Source organism: Phocoena phocoena, chromosome 18, assembly GCF_963924675.1.
Source record: "Phocoena phocoena chromosome 18, mPhoPho1.1, whole genome shotgun sequence".
NCBI lineage: Eukaryota > Metazoa > Chordata > Mammalia > Artiodactyla > Phocoenidae > Phocoena > Phocoena phocoena.
The window spans coordinates 15296146-15307204 of record NC_089236.1 but is presented as its reverse complement, the minus strand read 5'-3'; the positions used below and the strand labels follow the sequence as shown (position 1 = coordinate 15307204).

Sequence of the window (11059 nt, the reverse complement as noted above, 5' to 3'; positions counted from 1 at the left end):
ATAGAACTCCCCCACCTCTGGCAAGATCAGTAATTGATTACACCACATTCCTCTGCAAGTGAAGGCAGAAGGTGGTAGGTATAACAAAATAAGAAAGACTGATTGAAAATATTAGGAAGCAGCTAGGTACAATGTATGAAATAAATAAGCAACAAGATATATTATACAGCACAGAGAAATATTCCCATTGTTCTGTAATAACTTTAAATGGAGCACAATGTATAAAATTGACTCACTATGCTACACACCTGAAACTAATATTGCTAATCAACTATACTTCAATAAAAAAAAAAAGCAGCTAGGTGCCTATATCACCTGCCCCTACTCTGGCAAAAACTGGAGCTTTGTTCCACAGAAGGTAAAACAGAAGTTTTGAACTGAAGATAAGATATACTAGTAAGAGGTATGGAATATTACTCAGCCATAAAAAGAAAAGAAATTGAGTTATTTGTAGTGAGGTGGATGGACCTAGAGTCTGTCATACAGAGTGAAGTAAGTCAGAAAGAGAAAAACAAATATGCTATTCTAACACATATATATGGAATCTAAAAAAAAAAAAAGGTCATGAAGAACCTAGGGGCAAGACAGGAATAGAGACACAGACCTACTAGAGAATGGACTTGAGGAAACGGGGATGGGGAAGGGTAAGCTGGGACAAAGTGAGAGAGTGGCATGGACATATGTACACTACCAAATGTAAAATAGATAGCTAGTAGGAAGCAGCTGCATAGCACTGGGAGATCAGCTCGGTGCTTTGTGACCACCTAGAGGGGCGGGATAGGGAGGGTCGGAGGGAGGGAGACGCAAGAGGGAAGAGATATAGGAACATATGTATATGTATAACTGATTCACTTTGTTATACAGCAGAAACTAACACACCATTGTAAAACAATTATATTCCAATAAAGATGTTAAAAATTAAAAAAAAAAAAAAAAAATTAAAAAAAGAGGGGCTTCCCTGGTGGCGCAGTGGTTGAGAGTCCGCCTGCCAAGGCAGGGGACACAGGTTCGTGCCCTGGTCCGGGAAGATCCCACATGCCACGGAGCGGCTGGGCCCGTGAGCCATGGCCGCTGAGCGTGCGTGTCCTGAGCCTGTGCTCTGCAACGGGAAAGGCCACAACAGCGAGAGGCCCGCGTACCGCAAAAAAATATATAGAAATATAAAATAAATAAATAATTAATTTAAAATAGGTACTGTACTTCCAATAGAAAGATTAAATAAAAACCTTCTAGGCTTCCCTGGTGGCGCAGTGGTTGAGAGTCTGCCTGCCGATGCAAGGGATACGGGTTCGTGCTCCGGTCCGGGAAGATCCCACATGCCGCAGAGCGGCTGGGCCCCTGAGCCTTGGCCGCTGAGCCTGCACGTCCAGAGCCTGTGCTCCGCAACGGGAGAGGCCACAACAGTGAGAGGCCCGCGTACTGAAAAAAACAAACAAACAAAAAAAAACCTTCTAAATATCTACATCCCTTTTTTTTAAAACATCTTTATTGGAGTATAATTGCTTTACAATGGTGTGTTAGTTTCTGCTTTATAACAAAGTGAATCAGCTATACGTAAACATACATCCCCATATCTCCTCCCTCCTGCGTCTCCCTCCCACCCTCCCTGTCCCACCCCTCTAGGTGGTCACAAAGCACCGAGCTGATCTCCTGTTGTGCGGCTGCTTCCTCTCCACTCAAGATACTGACATGCATCGGCGCCATCAATTTCACCTTCTTGAAGAAGTCTTACCTGGGAGCTTTTCACCGGCTCTGGATTGGTTGCCCTCTGCACATAGTGAACAGCTGTCACCCTGGGGTCTCTTGTTACGTTTTCTTAAGGATACCTCTCTCCTAGGTTGGTTATATTCTTGTAGGCCAAGTCTTCCTCTTTCTTAGTTTACTTAACCTTTTGGTAAGTACATCCTCCAACAGCTCCTGCTATTGCATAGCAACCAACCACAAAACCTCAAGTGGGCATCTAGCCTTCAGCCTGGGGACTAGGTTCAGCAGGCCTTCCTTTAACTAGTAATGCTGATTGGTTATAAGAATCACCTGGCATCGCTTCTCAGTCTTTTGGCTAAGATCAAGTGAAGAATCACCTGGGATGCTTATTAAAACCACAGACTCCTGGGACCCACCCCAGACTTTCTGATCAGGGTCTCCAAGGCAGGGACCTGGACATTTGTATAACAAATTCTGTCATCTTGCAAGTATGAGAAACACTGCTGTAGATGTTGGTTCTGTAAACCCAGGTCTTCAAAACTGGCCCCAGGCAGGCATATTGGTGGAGCCAGTTGGGGAGACTGATAAAAATACAAATGTTGCTAATTCAGTCCTAAGATTCTGATTTCAGAGACTCTGGGGTGAGTCTTGGGAATCTGAGGTTTTAACAATCCTCCCTCCCCATGTTGCTTCTGAAAGACAGCCAGGAGCCAGGGGACCAACGCTTTAGTAGATAGTGTGTCCACTTATACCTTTCATCATATTCCACTGATTTTGACCTTTACTATGTACAAGATATTCCCTGCTATTTACAAAACCACTGCAGGAGAGAAAGGTAAATCAGTCATGACCCCTGGCTATAGCAGCTTCAGTCTTGAGTGAGAGACAGGTATACAAACAATTAGCTATAAGACAGTGTTAATCAGTGATCAGTATATTTGAACCCAATCAGATTAGGTATCCTTCCAGTCGTCCCACACATTTATTGAGTGCCTATTTTGTGCTAGGTACTATGTAGGTTGAACACTTGACACTCCTCCAAAATTCCATGAATTTTGGAAACATGGGCTGACTTTTTGGTGGTTTAATTGCAAACCAATCTGAATCTGATGGTTTCTGGTTCTGACATTGTGTCCTCTGCTTTTGGAAAATCACTTTACCATCTGTCATCTCTCTCTCTTTTACTTGCTGGTGATATATGAAAATCTCAAGACATTTACTTACGATCCTATATAAACTCATTATGGAATGTTACTGCCCCACTCAGAGGATACCTGAAAATGTGTGTCGGAAAGATAGTTTTTGTTTTTTGGTTGTCACCATGACTCTTAGAGGAGGGTGGTGCTACGGGTGTTTGGTGACTGGAGGCCAGGAATGCTAAACATCTTGTAATACACAGGACAGTCCTGCCCCAAATGTCAGTATTGTCCTTGTTGAAAAACACTGGAAGTATATTTCTGTCAGCAAGTATTGGGTTGAACTACATGGAACTGCTGTTTACGTAGGTCAAGAATAGTCAAATAGTGACCATGTTATGTGGCCGAACCTACTACTTGTGCAGCTATTCAGAGCAGCCCTAGGGACCTAATCTGATTTGGGCAAAGAAGACCAAGAGGCTGATTTGGTTACAGGAGCAAATATGGAATTGGTGTTCCTAGAGCTGAGGATCTGTCAAGGCCTGATGACCAAAATTGTCCCCAGGACCTGCTGGGGGCAAGTATAGGGTGAAAGGTTGACCCTGTCTCTCTGTATTTTAAGTTAGAATGTAAACGTCCTTTCATTAATGCCCCTTTGGGTCTTCCGGGTTCCTAACTCTCCCCCAGCCAGTAGCAAGTCCACTGTCTGGTACCATGTATCATATGCAACACAATCTGTTACGGATTGAATGTCAGTGTCCCCCTAAATTCATACGTTGAAACCCTACACTGCTGGGATGCTATTAGGAGGGAGGGCTTTTGGCAGGTGACTGAGATTAGACAAAGTCATGAGGGTGGAGCCCCCATGACTGGGATTAGTTCTCATAAAAGAGTCACAAAAGAGCTTGTCCTCTGCTCTCTGCCATGTGAGGAAATAGCAAGAAGTCAGCAGTTTACGACGTGGAAAAGGCACCCTGATCTCGGACTTCCAGCCTCCTGAACTGTGAGAATAAATTTCTGTTGTTTATAAGGTACTCAGTCTATGGTATTTCTGTTACAGCAGCCCGAACGGACTAAGACAGCATCTAACAATTTTTAAAAAGTTGGAGTAGGAAGGAAATGTTGACTCTATTGCTTCAAATGAGTAAGAGTTGGAAATTAATTGTGTGCAAGTTTGGAAGGCCTCCAGTATCATAAAGGTCCTGTGATGAAAGTGGATGTATTTTTCTTCAAGACAGCATAATGTCAAGAGATTCTTGGACTTGTCAATAAGACTATTTCTGGTCTGTTCTACTCTATTCTTACATTAGTCTGTCTATCTATCCATCCATCCATCCATCATCTATCATCTATTTACCCATCTATTATCTATTCATGTCCACTACATGCAGAGAGCTAGATGTCTCTATTTGTATCTACTCACTATAGAGATATAGTAAGAGTAATATGCGTGTGTGTCTGGTGGGGGTGGGGGTGGGGGTTTAAGGATACAACAAATATTCTTCTTTTGGACTTCAGAGCCGGAAAATTAAATCCACCTTGCAAAGGGATGAGACCGGGAAAGCCTAGCTGCTTTCATCATTGCTCCTCTTTGCTTACATTGCATTTACTGGGGCCTCTCAATTCAACATCATAACCGAAACGATTAAGGAATAATATATTTTAGATCGTTTGCCAAAATAGCAATGTACTCCCTACAATTTAACTTCTAGGGCCTTAAAGTAAATTGCTTGGGACTTCCCTGGTGGAGTAGTGGTTAAGAATCCATCTGCAATTATACTCCAATAAAGATGTAAAAAAAATACAAAATAAATTTTTTTTTAAAAATTAAAGAAAATAAATAAATAAATAAACAGGAAAAAAAAAAAAAGAATCCACCTGCCAATGCAGGGGACATGGGTTCAAGCCCTGGTCCGGGAAGATCCCATATGTTGCAGAGCAACTAAGCCCATGCGCCACAACTACTGAGCCTGCGCTCTAAAGCCCATGAGCCACAACTACTGAAGCCCATGCGCCACAACTACTGAAGCCTGCCTGCCTAGAGCCCGTGCTCTGCAACAAGAGAAGCCACCACAGTGAGAAGCCTGTGCACTGCAATGAAGAGTAGCCCCCACTCGCCACAACTAGAGAAAGCCCACACACAGCAACGAAGACCCAACACAGCCAAAAATAAATAAAATAAATTTATAAAAAAAGTAAATTGCTTGAAGAAATTGCTTTCCAAAGATTACAGCTGGGTAATTTTTGAAGTATGTCCACATTTAAGTATAGATCAAAGAAACCCATCTAAAAGAATTGTGGACTAAGTGATTTGACAACAGTGGCTTGAGCAAAAGTTCTTTTTAAAAGGGCTATCTGGAAGATTAAGAATCAAACTTTGGAGGATTGGCAGTGGAAGGAATCATAGCATGTGAAATTCCTCAAATAAAAATTTATTGACTTAAAAAAAAAAAAAAAGGAGTTGAACTCACAAGTGTAGGTAGTGTGCTACATGAGGGGCAAGTTTTTCGCTAACATCACAAGGGTCTCTGGCCCAATGAGTGAAGTTTGATAGTAATACTTGCTACAAATGTATGATTTTAATACATGAAAGCTTTAAGGAGAGATGAAAAAACATTTTAAAAATGGCCTGTGTTTTCTTCTGCTTTTCTCCATTATTTCTTACTCCTGGACCTCTCAGGCATTACTTGACCTTTCTGTTTTCAGACTAACTTGATGTATCCTGATGTAAGATCCTAAAAAGGGAGCTCACTCAGTGGGTCTGATGTGGTGGACGCTTGCCCGGGAAGTTCTGCACGTGCGTGGCACCGTCTCCCGTGAACACCCATGGGAGGTCATGCCTGATCTCTGCTTCTACAGAGATCCTGAAGAGATTGAAAAGGAAGAGCAGGCGGCAGCTGAGAAGGCTGTGACCAAGGAGGAGTTTCAGGGTGAATGGACCGCCCCACCTCCTGAGCTCCCTGCTCCTCAGCCTGAGGCGGCGGACTGGTCCGAAGGTGTGCAGGTGTCCCCGTGCCTATTCAGCAGTTCCCCACTGAAGACTGGAGTGTTCAGCCTGCCACTGAAGACCGGTCTGCAGCTCCCACTGCTCAGGCCACTGAGTGGGTAGGAACAACCACTGAGTGGTCTTAAACTGTTCTTCCACAAACTCTTAAAATGGAAATAGGTTGATGGAAAATAAACAGTTTCTAAAAAAAAAAAAAAAGAGTGAGCAGAACATTGAGCCTATACATGGTAGGCAGTCAACAAAGACTTCAATTAACATTCAGAAACAATGCTAAGTGTTTACAAACATTTAATCATCCTAATTCTCCAAACTGGAGTTCTACTATGTTTATGAAACCTGAATTTCCTGTTGGTCAAAAAGCTTAGGAGGAGTAGACTGTTGTCTTTAAGCACACCACGCTTTCTAGATGTAACATTTATAGAGGACCCATTAGATGTAAAGTTTAAGGAACACAATGTCAGCCATGTCTGGAGTACAAAGTGAAAAGAAAATGCCTGAGGAAAATGACAAGTGACAGCATCTGATGTAAAACAATTGGACTAATAATTTGAAAGGAGAGCAATAAAATATTTAATCAAATGCAGAGTTGCCAAAAATCTGCCTTTCTGCCAACCCATCTTCCACACTACTCCTGGGATGGTTTCTAGGCACTAGTTACTTCAGAAGCAAAGACTCACTCACTCAAACCCCCTTAAGAGAAAAAGGATTTGTGATAAGTCCACATGGACTTAACCTGGATCAGAGGCCCTTCTAGGAGCCAGCTCCTCTGCCTGGTCCTTCTTTCTTCCTTCCTTCCTTCCTTTCTTTCCTGCATTGGGTCTTCGTTGCCGCACGTGGACTTTCTCTAGTTGTGGTGAGCGGGGGCTACTCTTTGTTGCAGTGCGTGGGCTTCTCATTGCAGTGGCTTCTCTTGCTGTGGAGCATGGGTTCTAGGCATGTGGGCTTCAGTAGGTGTGGCATGAGGGCTCAGTAGTTGTGGCTCGCAGGCTGTAGAGCGCAGGCTCGGTAGTTGTGGCGCACGGGCTTAGTTACTCTGCGGCCTGTGGGATCTTCCTGGACCAGGGCTCAAACCCGTGTCCCCTGCATTGGCAGGCAGATTCTTAACCACTGCACCACCAGGGAAGCCCCTGTCTACCCGGTTCTTATGGTCTGCATGTTCTTGCTACTGCTGCCCTGGCCTCCTCTCCCTACCAACGAGCCAACTTTGTCTCAACCCTGTATACTTAAACTTGGAAGGAGCCCATCTGGCTGGCTTAGTAATAACCATAGTCCATATTGGCCAGAACCATCCTCTTAGGCCACCTCATGATCCTGTCTGTGGATGGCTGGCCCTGGGATCAGAACCTCTGATCCTTTTTATTCAATCCTTGTCAACACTGCCCCAACCAGTCCAGGGCAGCTTCCCTGAGCTACGGGCTGTAGGCAGGTCAGTTCCATGTGGGAGGAGAAGTTGGGTCTGGAAACCACTGTCTACCCGACAGACATGTCCAGGGTACATACTTTTTTTAAGGCAGAAATTGAGTCATGGTACCCCTTTCTCATCATTTGTTTTTAATTCTTAAATTCTTTGGGATTCCCACATTTTATTTTTTTTATTTTTGGGGCTGTACCATGCAGCTTGTGGGATCTTAGTTCCCCAACCAGGGATCGAACCCTGGGCCCACAGCAGAGAAAACCCCGAGTCCTAACCACTGGACAGTCAGGGCATTCCCCCAACCCATCACCTATTGTGGTGGTTTTCAATAAGCAATATTTAGGACGCTTCTTGGCCTTACCCATAACTACCAAATCAGTGGCATGAAGAATAGAGCTAAGAGGTTGCTTTTTTTTTTTTTTTTTAAGCAAAGTTGCCAAAGTTCCCAAAATGTGCCTTGTTCATTTTCAGTGAACAAGGTTTAGCATGCTAGCTGGCAGAGTTGAAATTCAATAAATGTTTGATGAAAATATAACAGAATGACAAGGTTTTCTTAAACTATCCCAATATATGAAAACCTACTTTCTTGTTCTAAAGATCTCCCCAAGCTCAGGTCAGTTTTCTTGATTCCCCTCACTTGAGGGACAGAGAGCTCAGCCTCGTCCATGCTGAGCCGCCCAGTCCCCTTTCCCGCTCTCCATCCAGTTACAGGTGGAGAAGGGATCAAACGCCCAGATCTCTCCCTCAGTTCCACCATCCTTGCAAACATCTGCTCAGCACATTTGTAAGATCATTTTATAATGTATAAGCATGGAGTGGGCTAAATCCAGATTCGGGGAGGAGGTGTTCCGCTAATGAAAACATAATATACGGAACATAGTCTTATGAGAAGATAATAGTGGAGCACTTTGCATCTTCTGAAGCATCACTTTCCTGTCTTCCCCAAGAACAATGGGGTTGCATTCGCTTCTATGTGCATGATTAAAAGAGCTAAAAGTAGATCACACAATTTTTCCAGGGTGATCTTGTTTTAAAACACAGTGTTGATAATGATCATCTTCTCTTTTCTTTTCTTTTCTTTTGCGATACGCGGGCCTCTCACTGTTGTGGCCTCTCCCGTTGCGGAGCACAGGCTCCGGACGCGCAGGCTCAGCGGCCATGGCTCACGGGCCCAGCCACTCCGCGGCATGTGGGATCTTCCCGGACCGGGGCATGAACCCATGTCCCCTGCATCGGCAGGCGGACTCTCAACCACTGCGCCACCAGGGAAGCCCGATCATCTTCTTTTTAAAAAGCCTCTCCCCACCCCTACCTACCCCAAAAAAGCCCTCCATAGCTCTGCACCGATTAAACGGCAAACTTTACCCCTTTGTACCTTTCCATTTGCTCTTCTCCCTGTTTAGAGCACCACACCCCCTTCTCTGATTAGGAAACTCCTTACCATCCCTGAAAGACACAGCTCAGCACTTGGCTGCTGGGAGGCCTCCTCCCAGGCACTCGCTGCAGCGCGAGCCCCGGACTCCCCGCTTGCTCCCACGGGGCAGTGTGGCCCAGTGTCCGTGCAGCAAACAACACTTAGATCACTGACACGGGTAGCCTGGCTCCATGACCAGCTGTGCCACTGTGCGTCAATTACTTACTGCCTCTGTGCCTCAGTTTCCCCATCTGACAGCGATTGTAAAACTCAGTTCCTAGCCTACAGGGTTGTGCTGTGTTGTACAATACAGAGCTTAACACAGCGCCTGAGACACATAGTTAGCAGGAACTAAAGGTTAGTTCTTATTCATAAACATTGTGTAAGGAAGCATCAGTGAGTATCTTGTTGAAAAACTATGCAATCCTAGGTTTTCTCTAAGTTAGTGGTAAGAACTCAGCATAAAGAAAATCAGGGCAACTGCTTTTTATATCAGGGTTTCCAACTTTACCTACCTGTAGGGGTTGTGATTTCAAAACAAGAAGCCCCACATCCCCATTCAAGACTGGATAAGCCATAATGGGTTTGTAGGTGACCGTCTGTTTTTATTCTTTTTTTGGGCTAGGTATTTTAGTCTAGCTATGGAATGGAGGTGAATATGAGCTCTTTCATAATAACGATCTGTATTTTAATAGGCTTGGTTATTAAAACAATAAACATTTGTCCTGTCCCTTCCCTTCCCCTAGAGCGCGAGCTGAGACGTAAAGCTGAGTTAAATTTATAATGTGCTTCTGACCTTATGAGAAATAGGCCCTGGAGACAGCTTTCAAGTTGTCTAGTTCCTGCGAAATTATAACGGGTAGGTTTGGTTTTAGAAGAACTGTCAGTTAAGGCAGCTTTTCTTCCCCTACAGTATGACTAATAATGGCAGGTATTAAAATTGAAGCTAAAATACCTAGAATTAAGATTTTGGCAGAACATACTGAGACATTCCATGGTTTTGGACATTTTAAGTATATGCCTTGATGAAATGTTCACTTCTCACTTAACAGATTTTAAAAGCAAGAGGTGGAAATAAGTGGCAGAAGTAAAAGTTATATGACAAATGTATCTTAAATGCTCCTCCAATGAATTTTAAAATGAAAAGTAGGATAAGGGAAAAAAGTCTGAGTAGAAGGTCAAGTCTAAAGGATTGAAAACAGCTTAGAAAATCCGTGAGGAGAGTATTTCGGGAAGTTTAAATTTCCTGCGAAGCTTTGCTCTTTGTGAGGATCTAATACTTTGAGAGTGGTTTTCACTGTCAGGGCTAATCTTTCAAACCTGGTACAAGATTATGAGTGAAAAGGTTTCACTTGGCCCATATTTGACATGAAGCCATCTCTAGTTTCCCTCTGGCTTTCAAAAACAGGCTCGCCCATCACTGACTGAAGTGGAAACCCCGAATCACTGCGTCTCTTCCCCTCTTGGGCCCTTGGGACCTTTCAGCACAGACCAGGCTCCAGTTGGCTGTGGAACGCTCTTGGACGCCCACTTACATTTTCTCCCCTTTAGTGTTGGCTAGGAGTAGACAGGGAGCTCTAGGCCATATGGGCTCCCTTTGCCCTAGCTGGCTGCACATTCTACCCAAATACAATGAGAAAAAAATGGTTTCTAAGTGCAAATCGTTGTTCCAAAATTATTTTACTATCTAAAACAGGGCTTGCTTTATCAGGGACAAAAATCTTTCTCCACATTTAATTAATCATCACTCCAGTTCCAACTCTTACCCACCCTCCCCACCTCTTTGCCTTACTTCCTGTCCCATCTAGTAGTTCTTCCGTCTCCTGATCTCTTATGGCATGGAGTGTTTGTCCTTTCTCCTTACTGGGATTTTGGATTTTATCATAACGGCTATTCAGCAATCTGCCTCCATAATTATTATCCATTGTTCATGAAAATCCAAAGCATAAATTTCCTTTAAAGATGGATCCATTCCCAAAGCCTACTTCCTCCCTTTTTCTGAAGTGAAACAAAGGTTCTATTTTAGACTAATAAGCAGCCTCAGAGAGGGTGTGAAGATCTAATGGAAATTCTCTCTTAACGAGTATATTTACTTATTAAATAAAAATGATCCGGTTCCCAAAATGAAACTGATAAAGTTTTTTTCACCCCAACTAAATACTGGATAGAGTGAAAGATATAAATTAATCAAGATGTTTAATGTTAAAATATGCCTATACAATGAACAATAAAAATGGTGGAGTATCTATTACTCTTAAGTATTTATATAGTATAAAAATTAGACAAATTTTAAAGGCTCATAAAAGACTCTTTTTTCTTATCTGAGTTTATTATCTTTTCTCTAAAAGGTTAAGTGAACCTTTTTTGCAAATGGACCACTAATG

General features: G+C 43.2%; 2 pseudogenes; both read left to right on the top strand.

The window, feature by feature from the left end:
* The first annotated feature begins 3343 nt into the window (after positions 1 to 3343).
* On the top strand, positions 3344 to 5972 carry LOC136137507 (small ribosomal subunit protein uS2-like; annotated as a pseudogene).
* LOC136137909 (small nucleolar RNA SNORA62/SNORA6 family) lies at positions 5275 to 5411 on the top strand (annotated as a pseudogene).
* Positions 5973 to 11059: the final 5087 nt, after the last annotated feature.